This window comes from Oncorhynchus kisutch, linkage group LG30, assembly GCF_002021735.2.
Source record: "Oncorhynchus kisutch isolate 150728-3 linkage group LG30, Okis_V2, whole genome shotgun sequence".
Classification (NCBI taxonomy): domain Eukaryota; kingdom Metazoa; phylum Chordata; class Actinopteri; order Salmoniformes; family Salmonidae; genus Oncorhynchus; species Oncorhynchus kisutch.
Window position 1 is genome coordinate 15,022,716 of NC_034203.2, and position 20,639 is coordinate 15,043,354.

The 20,639-nt window shown below is 43.8% G+C and overlaps 1 long non-coding RNA gene across 1 annotated transcript; it reads right to left on the bottom strand.

Moving 5' to 3' along the window:
* Positions 1 to 10,946: 10,946 nt before the first annotated feature.
* Positions 10,947 to 20,397, bottom strand: LOC116358640 (uncharacterized). Its single transcript, XR_004206409.1, has 5 exons — positions 20,260 to 20,397; positions 17,669 to 17,751; positions 12,499 to 12,575; positions 12,347 to 12,407; positions 10,947 to 12,146 (listed from the first exon to the last, which is right to left on the bottom strand). It is a non-coding gene; the product is annotated as an uncharacterized LOC116358640 (long non-coding RNA).
* Between the last annotated feature and the right edge of the window lie 242 nt (positions 20,398 to 20,639).

Genomic DNA, 20,639 nt, shown 5'->3' on the forward strand with positions numbered 1-20,639 from the left:
CCAGACAGTGTCACCAGCAAAGCATCCCCACACCATAACACCTCCTCCTCCATGTTTTATGGTGGGAAATACACATGCAGAGATTATCCGTTCACCTACTCTGTGTCTCACAAAGATACGGCGGTTGGAACCATAAATCTCAAATTTGGACTCCAGACCAAAAGACAAATTTCCACCGGTCTAATGCCCATTGCTCGTGTTTCTTGGACCAAGCAAGTCTCTTCCTCTTATTGGTGTCCTTTAGTAGTAGTTCTTTAAAAAAAACAAAGTACTGCAAAGTTTCCTAAGAGCTAGAAGCAAGGCAGACCTCTCTGTTGGCGCCATTTTCAGCAGTATAAATCAAATCAAAATCAAATCAAATCAAATGTATTTGTCACATACACATGGTTAGCAGATGTTAATGCGAGTGTAGCGAAATGCTTATGCTTCTAGTTCCGACAATGCAGTAATAACCAACAAGTAATCTAGCTAACAATTCCAAAACTACTACCTTATAGACACAAGTGTAAGGGGATAAAGAATATGTACATAAAGATATATGAATGAGTGATGGTACAGAACGGCATAGGCAAGATACAGTAGATGGTATCGAGTACAGTATATACATATGAGATGAGTATGTAAACAAAGTGGCATAGTTAAAGTGGCTAGTGATACATGTATTACATAAAGATGCAGTAGATGATATAGAGTACAGTATATACGTATACATATGAGATGAATAATGTAGGGTATGTAAACATTATATTAGGTAGCATTGTTTAAAGTGGCTAGTGATATATTTTACATCATTTCCCATCAATTCCCATTATTAAAGTGGCTGGAGTTGAGTCAATGTGTTGGCAGCAGCCACTCAATGTTAGTGGTGGCTGTTTAACAAATCAAATCAAATCAAATCAAATTTATTTATATAGCCCTTCGTACATCAGCTGATATCTCAAAGTGCTGTACAGAAACCCAGCCTAAAACCCCAAACAGCAAGCAATGCAGGTGGAGAAGCACACCTGTGTAATTTTTTAACAGTCTGATGGCCTTGAGATAGAAGCTGTTTTTCAGTCCCTCGGTCCCAGCTTTGATGCACCTGTACTGACCTCGCCTTCTGGATGATAGCGGGGTGAACAGGCAGTGGCTCGGGTGGTTGTTGTCCTTGATGATCTTTATGGCCTTCCTGTAACATCGGGTGGTGTAGGTGTCCTGGAGGGCAGGTAGTTTGCCCCCGGTGATGCGTTGTGCAGACCTCACTACCCTCTGGAGAGCCTTACGGTTGTGGGCGGAGCAGTTGTCGTACCAGGCGGTGATACAGCCCGCCAGGATGCTCTCGATTGTGCATCTGTAGAAGTTTGAGTGCTTTTGGTGACAAGCCGAATTTCTTCAGCCTCCTGAGGTTGAAGAGGCGCTGCTGTGCCTTCTTCATGATGCTGTCTATGTGGGTGGACCAATTCAGTTTGTCTGTGATGTGTATGCCGAGGAACTTAAAACTTGCTAACCTCTCCACTACTGTTCCATCGATGTGGATAGGGGGGTGTTCCCTCTGCTGTTTCCTGAAGTCCACAATCATCTCCTTAGTTTTGTTGACGTTGAGTGTGAGGTTATTTTCCTGACACCACACTCCGAGGGCCCTCACCTCCTCCCTGTAGGCCGTCTCGTCGTTGTTGGTAATCAAGCCTACCACTGTTGTGTCGTCCGCAAACTTGATGATTGATTTGGAGGCGTGCGTGGCCACGCAGTCGTGGGTGAACAGGGAGTACAGGAGAGGGCTCAGAACGCACCCTTGTGGGGCCCCAGTGTTGAGGATCAGCGGGGTGGAGATGTTGTTGCCTACCCTCACCACCTGGGGGTGGCCCGTAACACCACTACCTTGTCACAACACAACTGATTGGCTCAAACAATCACAGAATTCCAAGAGTGTGCAAAGCTGTCATCAAGGCAAAGGGTGGCTACTATGAAGAATCTCAAATATAAAATATATTTTGATATGTTTAACACTTTTTGGTTACTACATGATTTCATATGTGTTATTTCATAGTTTTGATGTCTTCACTATTATTCTACAATGCAGAAAATAGTCAAAATAAATAAAACCCTTGAATGAGTAGGGGTGTCCACAAACTTTTGACTGGTACTGTACATTTTATATGATGAAAACAAGCAGAGATTCCTGTTATATTTGGGTCCTGTCTAAATCTTTCTGCAAGCAGTTCAATTGCCAGTGCAAACAGGAGGATGGAGAGGGGGCTTCTCTCTTCTGTTGACATGATGTCTCTTACCAAAGCTAGTGAGTAAAGCCTATGGGGAACCTGTGAGCGTGACAAACCAGCAGCTTCTAAGAGGAAGTCGTAGACCTTGGTTTGAGCATTCAGTATGAATGTGGAAGATTGTGCCAGAGCTGACCCTAGCAGCAGCAACCCACAATCCTCTCATTCTAAAATTATAATTATAATCATAATTTTGTTAAGCATATGATCATTATGACATGGTGACATTATTTTTCTCGCCTACGAATAGCTGGAGTTAATGCTGCTTATTTCATTACCATATCATCGATGACTATTTTTTTATTGGGCAAGTCTCAAAGGGGGCTTACTGCTTTATTGTCTTCTATGTTTTTATGTTATTTGTAGGTACAGACAGTATTTTCTTAGGGTCTGATTTCGACTTAGGAAATGTACACCTTTCCTATGCACACCTTTCCTATGCACTTCTCAGTAGTTTATGTCCAGACGTATTCCCTGTAGACATCGGGCCCAATTCCGACCAAACTTAAGTGAGCCGTAAATGGAACATAATTCCCTTTTTTTGCACTTTACTCTCTATGCTTATTCTGACCTTGAACTTAAAGCCAATTTATGCTTCATACAAAAATGTGGTCGGAGACTCCGTATGTAGGGTCTGATGCAATTGCAGAGCCTGAGCCTCCGGAGGCACGAAGAGGCCAAATTGAGCTCCGTACCGATTCACTGTCCGCCTCTCAGATTTGGTAAAAATGCAGAGGGCTCACATTGACATGATTGGGTGACGGTAGGTAGGGGCGGGAGGTCCCATATAAACACAAAGTCACTTCCTTGACAACTTTCTTCACAACTGATTTGCTCAACAGCTCTCCGTTGCTCCGCAAATCGCAATAGGTATGAATGCCCTGACTTCTGCAGAGGCTGTATCACAGTCATATGGCAGCAAACTGAAGCATATTAACATATCAAACTTTCCCACAGTAAAGTTTATGAAATGCTGTGCCATTATGCAGAATTAAAATTGTACAGACTTTTAAATTGCAGGGATGGGCACTATTGAATGTCATAATTATAGGCTACCCAGACTTTCTAAGCTCTTGGAAATAAGAATCACAAATGTCCTGGCCTACTCCAATTTGGCGATACTTCAGCTATCTACAGTGCCTTCGGAAAGTATTCAGACCCCTTGAATTTTTCCACATTTTGTTACGTTACAGTCTTACTCTAAAATTGATCAAATATATCTTTTTTGCCCTCATCAATCTACACACAATACCCCATAATAATATAGGGGCCCCTCAGGGAAAATAAGCTGGTCGCTTCAGGTGTTGTTTCCCGCAAGATGATCATGACAGGCGCATTCCCCCCGAGGGTGGGGTGCACTGTACGAAGGCAACTCGATTGTGTGTGTAGGTACTGTCTGTACCTACAAATAACATAAAAACATAGAAGACAATAAAGCAGTAAGCCCCCTTTGAGACTTGCCCAATAAAAAAATAGACATCGATGATATGGTAATGAAATAAGCAGCATTAACTCCAGCTATTCGTAGGCGAGAAAAATAACGTCACCATGTCATAATGATCATATGCCCCTCTCCATCCTCCTGTTTGCACTGGCAATTGAACTGCTTGCAGAAAGATTTAGACAGGACCCAAATATAACAGGAATCTCTGCTTGTTTTCATCATATAAAATGTACAGTACCAGTCAAAAGTTTGGACACACCTACTCATTCAAGGGAATAGGGTCCAGTATGCAGCTTGAAGGTTTAGAGGCCATGATTATTTTCACCATTGTGTCAAGAGATATAGTACTAAAACACTTGAGTGTCTCCCTTGATCCTAGGTCCTGACAGAGTTGTGCAGACTCAGGACAACTGAGCTTTGGAGGAATAAGCTGATTTAAAGAGGAGTCCATAATTTGCTTTCTAATGATCATGATCTTTTCCTCAAAGAAGTTCATGAATTCTTTACAGCTGAAGGGAAAGCCATCCTCTCTTGGGGAATGCTGCTTTTTAGTTAGTTTTGCGACAATATCAAAAATAAATTTCGGATTGTTCTTATTTTCCTCAATTAGTTTGAAAAATAGGTTGATCTTGTAGCAGTGAGGGCTCTTCGATACTGCACGGTACTGTCTTTCCAAGCTAGTCGGAAGAATTCCAGTTTGGTGTGGCGCCATTTCCGTTCCAATTTTCTGGAAGCTTGCTTCAGAGCTCGGGTATTTTCTGTATACCAGGGAGCTAGTTTCTTATTACAAATGTTTTTAGTTTTTAGGGGTGCAACTGCATCTAGGGTATTGCGCAAGGATAAATTGAGTTCCTCAGTTAGGTGGTTAACTGATTTTTGTCCTCTGACGTCCTTGGGTAGGCAGAGGGAGCCTGGAAGGGCATCAATGAATCTTTCGGTGGTCTGAGAATTTATAGCACGACTTTTGATGCTCTTGGTTGGGGTCTGAGCAGATTATTTGTTGCGATTGCAAATGTAATAAAATGGTGGTCCGATAGTCTAGGATTATGAGGAAAAATATTAAGATCGGCAACATTTATTCCATGAGACAAAACTAGGTCCAGAGTATGACTGTGGCAGTGAGTAGGTCCGGAGACATGTTGGACAAAACCTACTTAGTTGGTGATGGCTCCGAAAGCATTTTGGAGTGAGTCTGTGGACGTTTCCATGTGAGTATTAAAGTCACCAAAAATGTGAAAATGAACTGCTATGACTACAAGGTCCGATAGGAATTCAGGGAACTCAGTGAGGAACGCTGTATATGCCCCAGGAGGCCGGTAAACAGTAGCTATAAAAAGTGATTGAGTAGGCTGCATAGATTTCACAACTAGAAGCTCAAAAGACGAAAACATTTTTATTTTTTTTGTAAATTGAAATTTGCTATCGTAAATGTTAGCAACACCTCCACCTTTGCGGGATGCGTGGGGGATATGGTCACTAGTGTAACCAGGAGGTGAGGCCTCAATTATCACAGTAAATTCATCGGGCTTAAGCCATGTTTCAGTCAGGCCAATCACATCAAGATTATGATCAGTGATTAGTTCATTGACTATAACTGCCTTGGAAGTGAGGGATCTAACATTAAGTAGTCCTATTTTGAAATGTGAGGTATCACGATCTCTTTCAATAACGGCAGGAATGGAGAAGGTCTTTATTCTAGTGAGATTGCTATAGTCACCGCCATGTTTAGTTTAGCCCAACCTAGGTCGAGGCACGGTCTCAATGGGGATACCTGAGCTGACCACACTGACTGTGCTAGTGGCAGACTCCACTAAGTTGGCAGGCTGGCTAACAGCCTGCTGCCTGGCCTGCACCCTATTTCATTGTGGAGCTAAGGGAGCCCTGTCTATGTTCGTAGATAAGATGAGAGCACCCCTCCAGCTAGGATGAAGTCCGTGACTCCTCAACAGGCCAGGCTTGGTCCTGTTTGTGGGTAAGTCCCAGAAAGAGGGCCAATTATCTACAAATTCTATCTTTTGGGAGGGGCAGAAAACAGTTTTCAACCAGCGATTGAGTTGTGAGACTCTGCTGTAGAGCTCATCACTCCCCCTAACTGGGAGGGGGCCAGAGACAGTTACTCGATGCCAACATATCTTTCTAGCTGATTTCCATGCTGAAGCTATGTTGCGCTTGGTGACCCCTGACTGTTTCATCCTAACATCGTTGGTGCCGACGTGGATAACAATATCCCTATACTCTCTACACTCGCCAATTTTAGCTTTAGCCAGCACCATCTTCAGAGTAGGCTTAGCATCGGTATCCCTGCCCCCTGGTAAACAGTGTATGATCGCTGGATGATTCGTTTTAAGTCAATACTATGGGTAATGGAGTTGCCAATGACTAGGGTTTTGAATTTGTCAGAGCTAATGGTGGGAGCCTTCGGCGTTTCAGACCCCGTAACGGGAGGAGTAGAGACCAGAGAAGGCTCGGCCTCAGACTCCGACTAGCTGCTTAATGGGGAGAAAGTTTCTGTCGGCTGAATGAGCGACACCGGTTGAGCATTCCTACAGCATTTCCCTCCAGAAGCCATGAGAAAGTTGTCCAGCTGTGGGGACCGTGCCATGGGATTTATATTACTATCTGTACTTACTGGTGGCACAGATGCTGTTTCATCCTTTCCTACACTGAAAGTACCCTTGCCTAACGATGGCGTCTGAAGCTGGGCTTGCAGCACAGCTATCCGCGCCGTAAGGCGATCGTTCTCCTGTATATTATGAGTACAGCAACTGCAATTAGAAGGCATCATGTTAATGTTACTACTTAGCTTCGGCTGTTGGAGGTCCTGATGAACCATGTCCAGATAAAGCATCATGTTAATGTTACTACTTAGCTTCGGCTGGTGGAGGTCCTGACGAACCATGTCCAGATAAAGCGTCCAGAGTGAAAAAGTTCAAAGAAAAAAAGATGAGTGAGGGAAAACTAAAAATATAAACGGTAATTAAAATTTTAAAACTGTAAAGTTGTCAGGTAGCAAAGTAAGGTTAAGAATCCAAGCCTCACGCTTATCACTAGTAGAAGGCAGGCTTCCAGCGAGGTGTGGAATTCATTGGCCTTATCAGGCGTGATGGTAGATACTTAGTATGTTGTACCTCGTTTCCCTCCTTCAGGGAACAGTGGTTATAGTCATAACATTACGTTAAGTAGACTGTGGAAAACTTTTCTGTAGCATTACTTTCTTCTTTATTACCTCTATTCTTGTAAAGAATCTTGTAAAGATTCATGATAAACTAGACTAGGCGGCTAGGTACACCTCTCAATATTTTTTTATAAACATGTTTCACTAATAATAAAACAGTGACTGCATCCATGCAGGCATACCAATAGACAACCACAACACAGGACAATAACTAAACAAACAAAAAATACATAACAATTATAACAGCCAAAAATACAGGTTTACGCATATCATCTCTCAAACTAGGAATGAGATGGAAAAAGTTCTGTATTTGGTCATGAGCTGACTGCTCTCCTTATTTGTGATGTTATGAAAGAGATGGCTCTCCTATAGGTGGATATTGTATTGGCTTTAGCTCTGTCGATTCTAGCGGTGGACCTCTCCAGAGTCAAGATATTAGTAGAGCATCCTGGCCATACCATGTTTCAAAATGTTCTTCTTTGCTGCAGTAAGCGCTGCCACATACAGTGCATTTGTATTTTATTCAGTCCCCTTAACTTTTTCCACATTTTGTTGTTACAGCCTTATTCTAAAGTCAATTCAAGTGTTTTTTTCCTCATCAGTCTACACACAATACCCCATAAAGATAAAGCAGAAATAGGTTTTTAGATTGTTTTGCAAATGTATAAAAAAAAACTGAAATATCACATTGACATAAGTATTCAGATCCTTTACTTAAGTATACAGATCCATAAGTATTCAGATCCTCAGTACTTTGTTGAAGCACCTTCGGCAGCGAGTACAGCTTCGAGTCTTCTTGAGTATGACGCTACAAGCTTTGCAGACCTGCTTTTGGGGAGTTTCTCCCATTCTTTTCTGCAGATCCTCTCAAGCTCTGCCAGGTTGGATGGGGAGCGTTGCTGCACAGCTTTATTCAGGTCTCTTCAGAGATGTTCGATCAGGCTCAAGTCTGGACTCTGGCTAGGCCACTCAAGGACATTCAGAGACTCGTCCTGAAACAACTCCTGCATAGTCTTGGCTGTGTGCTTAGGGTTGTTGTCCTGTTGGAAGGTGAACCTTCGCCCCAGTCGGAGGCCCTGAGTGCTCTGGAGCAGGTTTTCATCAAGGAACTCTCTGTACTTTGTGCCGTTCATCTTTCCCTCGATCCTGACTAGTCTCCCAGTCCCTGCCTCTGAAAAACATCCCCACAGCATGCTGTCACCACCATGCTTCACCGTAGGGATATTGCCAGGTTCCTCCAGACGTGAAGCTTGGCATTCAGGCCAAAGAGTTCAACTTGATTTCATCAGACCAGAGAATCTTGAGTCCTTTAGGTGCCTTTTGGCAAACTACAAGTGGGCTGTCATGTGCCCTTTACTGAGTGGCTTCCATCTGGCCACTCTACCATAAAGGCCTGCTTAATAGAGTGCTGCAGAGATGGTTGTCCTTCTGGAAAGTTCTCCCATCTCCACAGAGGAACTCTGGAGCTCTGTCAGAGTGACCATCGGGTTCTTGGTCACCTCTCTGACGAAGGCCCTTCTTCCCCGATTGCTCCGTTTTGCCGGGTGGCCAGCTCTAGGAAGAGTCTTGGTGGTTCCAATCTTCCTCCATTCAAGAATGATGGAGGCCGCTGTGTTCTTGGGAACCTTTAATGCTGCAGAATTGTTTTTGGTACCCTTCCCCAGATCTTTAAGGGGTCCCGAGTGGCACAGTGGTCTTAGGAACTGTTTCTCTGTGCTAGAGGTGTCGCTACAGACCCTGGTTCGATTCCAGGCTGCATCACAACCGGCCTGGAATTGGGAGTCCCATAGGGCGGTGCACAATTGGCCCAGCGTTGCACGGGTTAGTATTTGGCCGGGGTAGGCAGTCATTGTAAATAAGAATTTGTTCTTAACTGACTTGCCTAGTTAAATAAAGGTTAAACAAATAAAAAATAAAGATCTGTTCATCGACGCAGTCCTGTCTCGAAGCTCTACGAACAATTATTTCGACCTCATGGCTTGATATTTGCCCTGACATGCACTGTCAACTGTCAGACCTTATATAGACAACTTTGTGCTTTTCCAAATAATGTCAAATCAATTGAATTTACCACAGGTGGACTCCAATCAAGTTGTAGAAACATCTCAAGGATGATGAATCGAAACAGGATGCACCTGAGCTTAATTTCGAGTCTCATAGCAAAGAGTCTGAATACTTATGAAATAAGGTATTTCTGTTTTTTTATTTTATTAATTTGCAAAATTGTCTAAAACCTGTTTTCGCTTTTTCATTGTGGGGTATTGTGTGTAGATTGATGAGGACATTTTGTTTTATTTAATAATTTTTCGAATAAGGCTGTAATGACATAAATGTTGGAAAAAGTCAAGGAATCTGAATACTTTCCAAATGCACTGTAATATAGTGACAACAATGTAGGTTGTGTAGCGGTTAACAGTTATGATATGAAGGTTTGGCTTGGAAAAGTTATTTCACCTAGTCACAGGCAGCTGATGTGTTGTGCACTGAAGTCCACAAGTGAAGGAAAAAGGTGAGAGAGGAGGACAAGCCATAGATGTGAGAAGGAATTACAACAAGCAAAGTGATCATGCTGTTTGTTTGTGGCTGCTATGAAAGTGAACTGTGTTTGCGTGTGATCAGGGGTGTATTCATTCCGCTGATTCTGTTGAAAAACATTTCTTAAGCAGAAGCAAACGGAACAAAACGAAACAGCGATAAACATACCTGAATTTGTCCAGTAGAAACTCTAGTTTGCAACCATTAAACTAATGAATACACCCTGGATAAGCTAGATGCAGGCAAGAGTGTGCAAAGCGGTATTGCATTTGCCACTGTCTGTCACCTTGATTACAGGACCGTGTGGTGGTAACAATATCGTCATCCAGTGGCCTCAACATCTTTGGTTAGTAGTATTACAGACACACACACCAGCACACAGTCACAACCACCCACCCCCAGTCCGTTTCTATTGTCTCATCTCTGCAGATCTTCCATGTCACCTGGCTATCTTTATCACTGTGATGCTGGTCAGGAAACGGGTGTGGACCATAGTCTGAGAGGTTCTACACCTTTTATCTCTATCATTCTTTCTTTCTTTCATCTGTCACTATATGCTAGGAGAAATGACAAAAAAGCTATTAATGACATTATGGACTAGTCATTAATGGGGCGAAGATTGTCCACTCCTTGTTTAAGTATGTCCAGTCTTAAGAATTTTACATCATGTTTAACTGGCAGTATTCTTCGATCATTATTTTGATATTTTTCATATTCCTCTCTCTTCACCCCTTTCCCACTTTGTTCTCCCCTCTCCTCCATCTCTTGTCCTCCAGGGGGAGTAGTTGTGTTCTGACTGATGACAAGGGCCTTGTAAAGACCATCCAGACCATCTCCTTCCTCAACCTGTCCAACCTCACCTCCTGGCAGAGGGAGACCCACTTCCCTCACTCCAAAAGCAGCGAACTAACAATCATGAATCTAGAAAATCTGATTTTATTTCAATTTGGGAATTAATTATCAAGACATAATTCATAAATGACATGTGTTGAAAAAATAAAATACTTGTATTGTTTTATTGTTAAGTCTAAGTATTAGTTTATTTGCCAGTGTTGTTTATATGTGTAACAAGTTACCAAAAGTGTCAACAATTTAACCTGACCTTATGGTGAGAGTGATTATTATTTACATTCTCTAATTCAAGTTCTCTCTGTACACATACAATGTCTTAAATAATGAAGTAGAGATCCACGGAAGGGTGATCCAAAGGGGAATGTTAGTTGGTTGTATCTACATGGTGAAAAACATATCCACATTTATAAATGTGGTTTTGTATTCACACACATCTACTCCCTGCTTTTAAGCAAGAAGGTTGAGCTCATTTCATCCTCCATGGTCTTAACTTAAATGGATGAAATTTTGACCAGTTCAAAGCCAGGCTGATATTCTCCCCCAAAAGAGTCTATCAACAGGATCGTATTTCCCCTTCAGGTTAGAATGTTGTTTAAAACATCATGGAGTAAAACTATGGGTTAACTGAGACCTATTCTTTGTTCATTGCATCAGGTATGAAGGTAAGACCCAGATGCAAACCACGTCAAATAAACAATAGTTTAATATCTCAACAGGGGCAGGCAATAGACAGGTTAAGGCAGCCAGAGGTGGGGAAACAATACCGGATGGCAGGCAGGCTCACGGTCAGGGGCAGGCAGAGTGCTCAGGCAGGTGGGCTCGGAGACAGGACAGGCAAGGGTCAAAACCAAGAAGGCGAGAAACTGGAAAAGGCAGGAGCTGAGACACAAAATACTGGTTGGCTTGAACAAACAAGACGAACTGGCAACAGACAAACAGAGAACACAGGTAGAAATACACAGGGGATAGTGGGGAAGATAGGTGACACCTGGAGGGGGGTGGAGACAATCACAAAGACCGGTGAAACAGATCAGGGTGTGACACAACGAGGAACGGCCCTACATGTAAGTCCATCTCTCGTGAGGTATTAGTTACACTATCTGTTGTGCAGAAATTATTCCACAATGGGTGGTACCACATACGTATGAGGACCTGTCTACCTGTCCTCTGATCATGCAGGTTACGTATGTGAATCAGTCCTTTCTATGTTGTCAAGGGGGAAGGATAATGACAATAAAAAACATGTACAGAAATACAGAGATGAAAATGGCAGACGTACATTAAAAAAAGTATAAGTTAAAAAAACACTGTCCAAGCTCTGTCCCAAAATAATATCACCCAGTATTAGGGGCTACCTAGTCAGTTGCACTGAATGCATTCAATGGAAATGTGTCTTCCGCATTTAACTCACTCCCCCTGAATCAGAGAGGTGCTGATGGATGCACTAATCGACGTCATCGGCACCCAGGGAGCAGTTGTTGGGGGTTAACTGCCTTTCTCAAAGGTAGAATGGCAGATTTTTCCATCTTGATGGCTCAGGGATTCGAACCAGCGACCTTTCAATTACCAATGCTCTCAACCGCTGACTGACCCAATGCTCTTAACCGCTAGGATACCTGCCACCCTGGGTACGTATGACACCGCTCATTCAGCCTTCCTCTCCTTTCCTTTCATCTCCTCATCCTTCACTCTCCCCAATCTAGTGCAAGTGACCTTCTCTGTTGGCATCATCGATTCCCTCTTCCCTCCTCCCCACCATTGACCTGTGTATTCTTTAGCCTCAGCCAGCAGAAGGTGACTTCTACAGGGGCTGGGCAGGGTGGTCTGGCTGGGAGCCACCTGGAGAAGCCTCGTAACGGACCACAGCTGTGGCATTAAATGCTTGCTGCAGGATCAAACACATTCCCATCAGACGTACAAATATATAAATGATTAATTAACCACAAATAAACTATTTTAAACCCTCTAGAAACCAGTTGTAAAGGGACCCTCACTGTAAAATACCATTGTGGACCATAAAGGTCACAAAATGTTACATGAAGTTAGAATAGTTGATAGCAGAAGAATGCAGGAAAAGTAACCCACCTGTCACTTGGCGCTGACAGATTCACGGATGTTCTTATCCAGGGCTGTGTCTCCAGCAATCCTGAGGGAGGGAGAGAGACATGAGGGCCAGGCTCTGTTGGGGTGGGGCACAAGAATAGGTGCAAGACGGTGTGTGTGTGCGTGCACTGTACCAGGACTGCTGAAGAGCCTGGTCACCTGTGTAGCATATCCTTGGGTCCTTCTCTATCAGGTGGACGATAGTCTTTAGCTGGAAACACCACAGGGACACACAACATATTACCAATCAAATCAAATTTGTCACACGCACAGAATACAACAGGTGTAGCCCTGACAATGAAATAATGACTAACAAGTCCTTAGCCAACAATGCTTTAAGAAGTGTTAAGTAAAAAGTAGATAAGTTTAAAAAAAAGTTACAAATCATAAAACAGCAGCAGTGAAATAACAATGTGGAGGCTATATACAGGGTCTACTCAGACCGCTCTTTTACACTGCTGCTACTCTTTGTTTATTATCAATCCATAGTCACTTTAACTCTACCTACATGTACATATTACCTCAATTACATCTACTAACTGGTGCCCCCGCACATTGACTCTGTACTGGTTCCCCCTGTATATAGTCTCCACATTGACTCTGTACTGGTACCCCCTGTATATAGTCTCCACATTGACTCTGTACTGGTACCCCCTGTATATAGCCTCCACACTGACTCTGTACTGGTACCCCCTGTATATAGCCTCCACATTGACTCTGTACCGGTACCCCCTGTATATAGTCTCCACATTGACTCTGTACTGGTACCCCCTGTATATAGTCTCCACATTGACTCTGTACTGGTTCCCCCTGTATATAGCCTCCACATTGACTCAGTACTGGTACCCCCTGTATATAGCCTCCACATTGACTCTGTACTTGTACCCCCTGTATATAGCCTCCACATTGACTCTGTATCGGTACCCCCTGTATATAGTCTCCACATTGACTCTGTATCGGTACCCCCTGTATATAGTCTCCACATTGACTCTGTATCGGTACCCCCTGTATATAGTCTCCACATTGACTCTGTATCGGTACCCCCTGTATATAGTCTCCACATTGACTCTGTATCGGTACCCCCTGTATATAGTCTCCACATTGACTCTGTATCGGTACCCCCTGTATATAGTCTCCACATTGACTCTGTATCGGTACCCCCTGTATATAGCCTCCACATTGACTCTGTATCGGTACCCCCTGTATATAGTCTCCACATTGACTCTGTATCGGTACCCCCTGTATATAGTCTCCACATTGACTCTGTATCGGTACCCCCTGTATATAGTCTCCACATTGACTCTGTATCGGTACCCCCTGTATATAGTCTCCACATTGACTCTGTATCGGTACCCCCTGTATATAGTCTCCACATTGACTCTGTATCGGTACCCCCTGTATATAGTCTCCACATTGACTCTGTATCGGTACCCCCTGTATATAGTCTCCACATTGACTCTGTATCGGTACCCCCTGTATATAGTCTCCACATTGACTCTGTACTGGTACCCCCTGTATATAGTCTCCACATTGACTCTGTATCGGTACCCCCTGTATATAGCCTCCACATTGACTCTGTATCGGTACCCCCTGTATATAGTCTCCACATTGACTCTGTATCGGTACCCCCTGTATATAGTCTCCACATTGACTCTGTACTGGTACCCCCTGTATATAGCCTCCACACTGACTCTGTACTGGTACCCCCTGTATATAGCCTCCACATTGACTCTGTACCGGTACCCCCTGTATATAGTCTCCACATTGACTCTGTACTGGTACCCCCTGTATATAGTCTCCACATTGACTCTGTACTGGTTCCCCCTGTATATAGCCTCCACATTGACTCAGTACTGGTACCCCCTGTATATAGCCTCCACATTGACTCTGTATCGGTACCCCCTGTATATAGTCTCCACATTGACTCTGTATCGGTACCCCCTGTATATAGTCTCCACATTGACTCTGTATCGGTACCCCCTGTATATAGTCTCCACATTGACTCTGTATCGGTACCCCCTGTATATAGTCTCCACATTGACTCTGTATCGGTACCCCCTGTATATAGTCTCCACATTGACTCTGTATCGGTACCCCCTGTATATAGCCTCCACATTGACTCTGTATCGGTACCCCCTGTATATAGTCTCCACATTGACTCTGTATCGGTACCCCCTGTATATAGTCTCCACATTGACTCTGTATCGGTACCCCCTGTATATAGTCTCCACATTGACTCTGTATCGGTACCCCCTGTATATAGTCTCCACATTGACTCTGTATCGGTACCCCCTGTATATAGTCTCCACATTGACTCTGTATCGGTACCCCCTGTATATAGTCTCCACATTGACTCTGTATCGGTACCCCCTGTATATAGTCTCCACATTGACTCTGTATCGGTACCCCCTGTATATAGTCTCCACATTGACTCTGTATCGGTACCCCCTGTATATAGTCTCGCTTCTGTTATTTTACTGCTGCGGTTTTATTATTTGTAACCCCCCCCCCCTATTTCTTACTTATCTACTTATCAAGCCATAAGTCTTATGGATTGGGGGTAGAAGCTGTTAAGAAGCCTTTTGGACCTAGACTTGGCGCTCAGGTACCGCTTGCCGCGCAGTAGCAGAGAGAACAATCTATGACTAGGGTGGCTGGAGTCTTCGTCAATTTTTAGAGCCTTCCTCTGACACTGCCTGGTATAGAGGTCCTGGATGGCAGGAAGCTTGGTCCCAGTGATGTACTGGGCCGTACGCACTACCCTCTGTAGTGCCTTGTGGTCGGAGGCCGAGCAATTGCCATACCAGGCAGTGATGCAACCAGTGCTCTCGATGGTGCAGCTGTAGAACCTTTTGAGGATCTGAGGACCAATGCCAAATATTTTCAGTCTCTTGAGGGGAATAGGCTTTGTTGTGCCCTCTTCACGACTGTCTTAGTGTGTTTGGACCCTGATCATTTGTTGGTGATGTGGACAACAAGGAACTTGAAGCTCTCAACCTGCTCCACTGCAGCCCCATCGATGAGAATGGGGGCGTGATTGGTCCTCCTTTTCCTGTAGTCCACAATCTCCTTTGTCTTGATCAAGTTGAGGGAGAGGTTGTTGTCCTGGCACCACACAGCCAGGTCTCTGACCTCCTCCATATAGGCTCTCATTGTTGATGGTGATCAGGCCTACCACCATTGTGTCATAGGCAAACTTGATGATGGTGTTGGAGTCGTGCCTGGCCATGCAGTCATGAGTGAACAGGGAGTACAGGAGGGGACTGAGCATGCACCCCTGAGGGGCCCCCATGTTGAGGATCAGCGTGGTGAATGTGTTTTTACTTCCTTGAAACATGTTGGTATTACAGAATCAGTCAGGGAAAGGTTGAAAATGTCAGTGAAGACACTTGCCAGTTGGTCAGCGCATGCTCGGAGTACACTGCCTGGTAATCCGTTTGGCCCTGCGGCCTTGTGAATGTTGACCTGTTTAAAGGTCTTACATCGGCTACGGAGAGCGTGATCACAGTCATCCGGAACAGCTGACGCTCTCATGTATGCTTTAGTGTTACTTGCCTCGAAGCGAGCATAGAAGTAATTTAGCTCGTCTGGTAGGCTTGTGTCACTGGGCAGCTCGCGGCTATGCTTCCCTTTGTAGTCTGTAATTGTTTGCAAGCTCTGCCACATCTAACGAGGGTCGGAGCCGGTGTAGTACGATTCAATCTTAGTCCTGTTTTGATGCTTTGCCTGTTTGATGGTTCGTCGGAGTGCATAGTGGGATTTCTTATAAGCTTCTAGATTAGAGTCCTGCCCCCTTGAAAGCGGCAGCTCTACCCTTTAGCTCAGTACAGATGTTGCCTGTAATCCATGGCATCTGGTTGGGGTATGTACATACGTTCACTGTGGGGACGATGTCATCGATGCACTTATTGATGAAGCCAGTGACTGATGTGGTGTACTCCTCAATGCCATCAGAAGAATCCCAGTCTGTGCTAGCAAAACAGTCATGTAGCTTAGCATTTGCTTCATCTGACCACTTTCTTATTGACCAAGTCACTGGTGCTTCCAACTTGAGTTTTTGCTTGTAAGCAGGAATCAAGAACATAGAATTATTGTCAGATTTGTCAAATGGAGGGAGAGGGAGAGCTTTGTACTCGTCTCTGTGTGTGGAGTAAAGGTGGACCAGAGTTTTTGTCCCCCTCTGGTTGCACATTTAACATGCTGGTAGAAATGAGGTAAAATGGATTTGAGTTTCCCTGCATTGAAGTCCCCGGCCACTAGGAGCGCCGCCTCCTGTTTGCTTATGGCCGTACATATGATGAGATACTCTCCCTCAGGCGAGCAAAGCCTTGAGACTTCCTTAGATTTCGTGCACCAGCTGTTGTTTACAAATATACATAGACCGCCACCCCTTGTCTTACCAGAGGCTGCTGTTCTATCCTGCCGAAAAGCTTCAAACCCGTCAGCTGTATGTTATTCATGTCGTCGTTCAGCCATGACTCGGTGAAACATAAGATATCACAGTTTTTAGTGTCCCATTTGTAGGATATATTTGTGATCGTCTATTTTATTATTGATTGATTGTACTTTGGCTAATAGGACCGATGGCAGAGGTAGATTACACTCTCGGAGACGGATCCGTACAAGGCACCCGAACCTTTGTCCACAATACCTCCGTCTCTTTCTCCTGCGAATGATGTGGATGAAGGCCTTGTCGGCGTCTGAAGTAAATCCTTCCCGTCCGACTCGCTGAAGAAAAATTATTCCTCCAGTACAGGGTGAGTAATCGCTGTCCTGATATCTAGTAGCTCTTTTCGGTCATAAGAGACGGTGGCAGAAGCATTATGTACAAAAAAAATACAAAAAAAAAGTTACAAATAATGCGAAAAAACATACACAATAGCACAATTGGTTACAGGATTGTAAAACGGCAGACATCTCCTTCGGCGCTATTCTTGAGCTAATCATTTTTCAAACATACAGTACAAATATAAACAGCGCTTTTTATTACAAGTTAGTAGATGACCTCATGACATATAGTTTGATAAAGCAAAAGTTAGCCAAAGGAATGGGAAACTATTTCTTCAACCCAGGCACCAACAAGGAGCTTGACTGCAGTAAAAAAAAACACTGTCCAGACTCCAGCATGGAATTGGCCTGACTTTGAACCAGTCCTGCATGTCTCTCTCTGCAGGTCTTATCGTGTGACATATTTGAATTATTTTGTTTCTTTGATGTAATCACTGATCTGATATGAGTTTACTATAAGTCATGAGGTGTCCACCTTGCTTTGACTATATCTAATTATGTCAGATCAACATTTACCTCAGCGGAAAGATGAAGGAAGGATAAATAAGGCATCATAAGAGCAGGCCGTCCTCTCAGCAGTGCCAGGAGAAACCTCGGAGCTAACATGAAAGAAGAAGTTACAGAACAATGACTCCGATGGACCATCAGTCCACTGCCTTGCTGTAGGGTTTCTGAGCCAGTACATCAGGGGCTGCCAGAGACAACACTCCTGTTTTCATCACTTCATTCAGCGTCATCGTTACACTTCAGCTCTGACATCATAACAAACTAGATCACTGGTGGAGTGGGTTTGATCTCAAAATAAACGGAATCATGGAAGATTGATCACACTCACAGAAACATACACACGCAGTTAGGCCTCTTTCTCTTCATGCGCCATAAAACCATATCTTTTTTATGCTGAATATTTTTTTCATAACAAAGGGAATTAAATGTGGCAAACAAATAGGTTGTCCTGGTCATACCATGCTCCTGCTGCTGTCTCCCACATACACCACCATGTTCATCTGAGGGGCCCAGGTGTGGATTTACCTCTTCCAGAGGGTGAGGGGGGACAGGGGTACCACCAGCAGAAAGAACAAGTTGAGGAAGGAAATGGTCTTTGCAAGGCCCTTCTCATCAGCTTTTTATTTTAATTTTACTAGGCAAGTCAGTTAAGAACAAATTCTTATTTTCAATGACGGCCAAGGAACAGTGGGTTAACTGCCTGTTCAGATGCAGAACGACAGATTTGTGCCTTGTCAGCTCGGGGGTTTGAACTTGCAACCTTCTGGTTACTAGTCCAACGCTCTACCCACTAGGCTACCCTGCTGGGGAGTGATGAGACAAGATAGTAGCTATCTATAACAATTGGACACGATGAAATTGGGGAGAAAAAGGGGTAAAATTTAAGAAATATATATATATAAAAAAGAATGCTGTTCATTGCTGTTCGTGACTACAGCTCAGCCTTCAACACCATAGCACCCTCCAAGCTCATCACTAAGCTTGCGGCCCTGGGTCTGAACCCCGCCCTGTGAAACTGGGTCCCGGACTTCCTGACGGGCCGCCCACCAGGTGGTAAAGGTAGGTAACAATGCCAAGTGTGTGCAAAGCTTTCATCAAGGCATTTATTTATTTTTATAACCTTTATGTAACTAGGCAAGTCAGTTAAGAACAAATTCTTATCGCCCTACTCCGGCCAAACCCAGGCGGCGCTGGGTCAGTTGTGTGCCGCCAAATGGGACTCCCAATCACGGCCGGATGTGATCCAGCCTGGATGGCAAAGGGTGGCTACTTTGAAGAATCTCAAATATAAAATAGATTTTGATTTGTTTAACACTTCTTTGGTTACTACATGATTCCATGTGTTATTTCATAGTGTTGATGTCTTCATTATTATTCCACAATGTAGAAAATAGTAAAAATAAAGAAAAACCCTGGAATGAGTAGGCGTATCCAAACTTTTGACTGGTACTGTACACGCCGTATATATATTTATACTCCGGACTCCGACATTGCACGTCCAAATATTGATATATTTCTCAATTGCATTATATTACTTTTAGATGTGTGTATTGTTAGATATTACTGCACTGTTGGAGCTAGGAACACAAGCATTTCACTACACCCACAATAACATCTGCTAAACATGTGTACTCGCCCAAGACAATTTTCATTGATTTGATTGTTGGTTTGCTTTGACAGAGAATAAGTCAATAAAGGACAGGGTAATGTGCACAAGGCACAACACAAAAGACAACACGGTGTCACCGGGAGGTAGAAGAGTATCTCAACTGCAATATCAAATGTTTGTTGTTGTTGTTGCAACAGTTTTTGTTATGGTTGGTGCTCTAATGAGCAATAAAGAACATGCTCAAATCATTAGAGAACAGCATCAACATGGTTGAGTTCAGGTGGAGGACATTGTATATGTTGAGTATTTGTGAGTGAATGAATGGACAATGGAGGAGCACCCTAAACTGGATGCTCGGCTGGCGTGAACAGGACACACACACACACACAGACACACAGTCTCTCCATTGAGTGGATACTGTCACGTCTGCTCCCGCTCTTCCCTTCCCCTGGCGCATGAGGGCGCCAGATTACCCTGCATCACGCGCTCCTGCCATCCCATCACGCAAACCTGCCTTCCCTCGTCACTCGCATCAGCGTTATTGGACTCACCTGGACTCACTTATAACCTGTTATTTCCTCCCCTATATTGGTCAGTTCCCTGCTGCTGCATTGATTGTCTTTGTCTTTCTATTTGTTTATGACGCTGTTCCTGTCTCGTCAATGTCAGTTGTTTATTAAATGTTAACTCTCCGTACCTGCTTCGTCTCTCCAGCGTCAGTCCGCGTGACAGATACAACACAAAGGAGTTAGTAAGAGCCACACAATGGACATAATCATAAAGCGAAACCATGTAGCTAGTTCGTAAGACTAAGATGTGCACCTTGATTACTGAAGGAGCAGGAAAGGGATGGAAAGGTGCCACCACTGTCACACTCAACTTAGTAGAGCAAATGAATAAGAACACGAAGCAGCTGCTTTCGGGACTTACGTTTTTCAATGGATAACATTAGATGGAAAGTTCAATGTAATAGCCGACCGCACATTCTTACCTTGGAAAGCAGCACATGCATGTTGTGTGTCTGTGGTGTGTGTCAGTTGTCCTGTGTGTGTTCCCGTTGGTCAGAATTCAGGAATGGGTGGTGGTGGTTGAGATGGTCTCCTTAGCCTCTTGGGTGACGTTTCACAATTCGTGAGCTGATTTTATAAACTATGAGCACGTTTTATATCAATTCATGCACAGGTTTTAGTCATTTGTGAGCATGTTTCATCATTCCGTGAGCTCGTTTTATAAATCATGAGCATGTTTATTATCAATTCATGCACGTTTTAGGAATATTGTGAGCTTGTTAAAAAAAAGATCTCAGTCAATGTCACCTCCTGGGCTCCATAGGAAACAGACAGAAAGGATTCCTTAATGATTTAGTTAAAT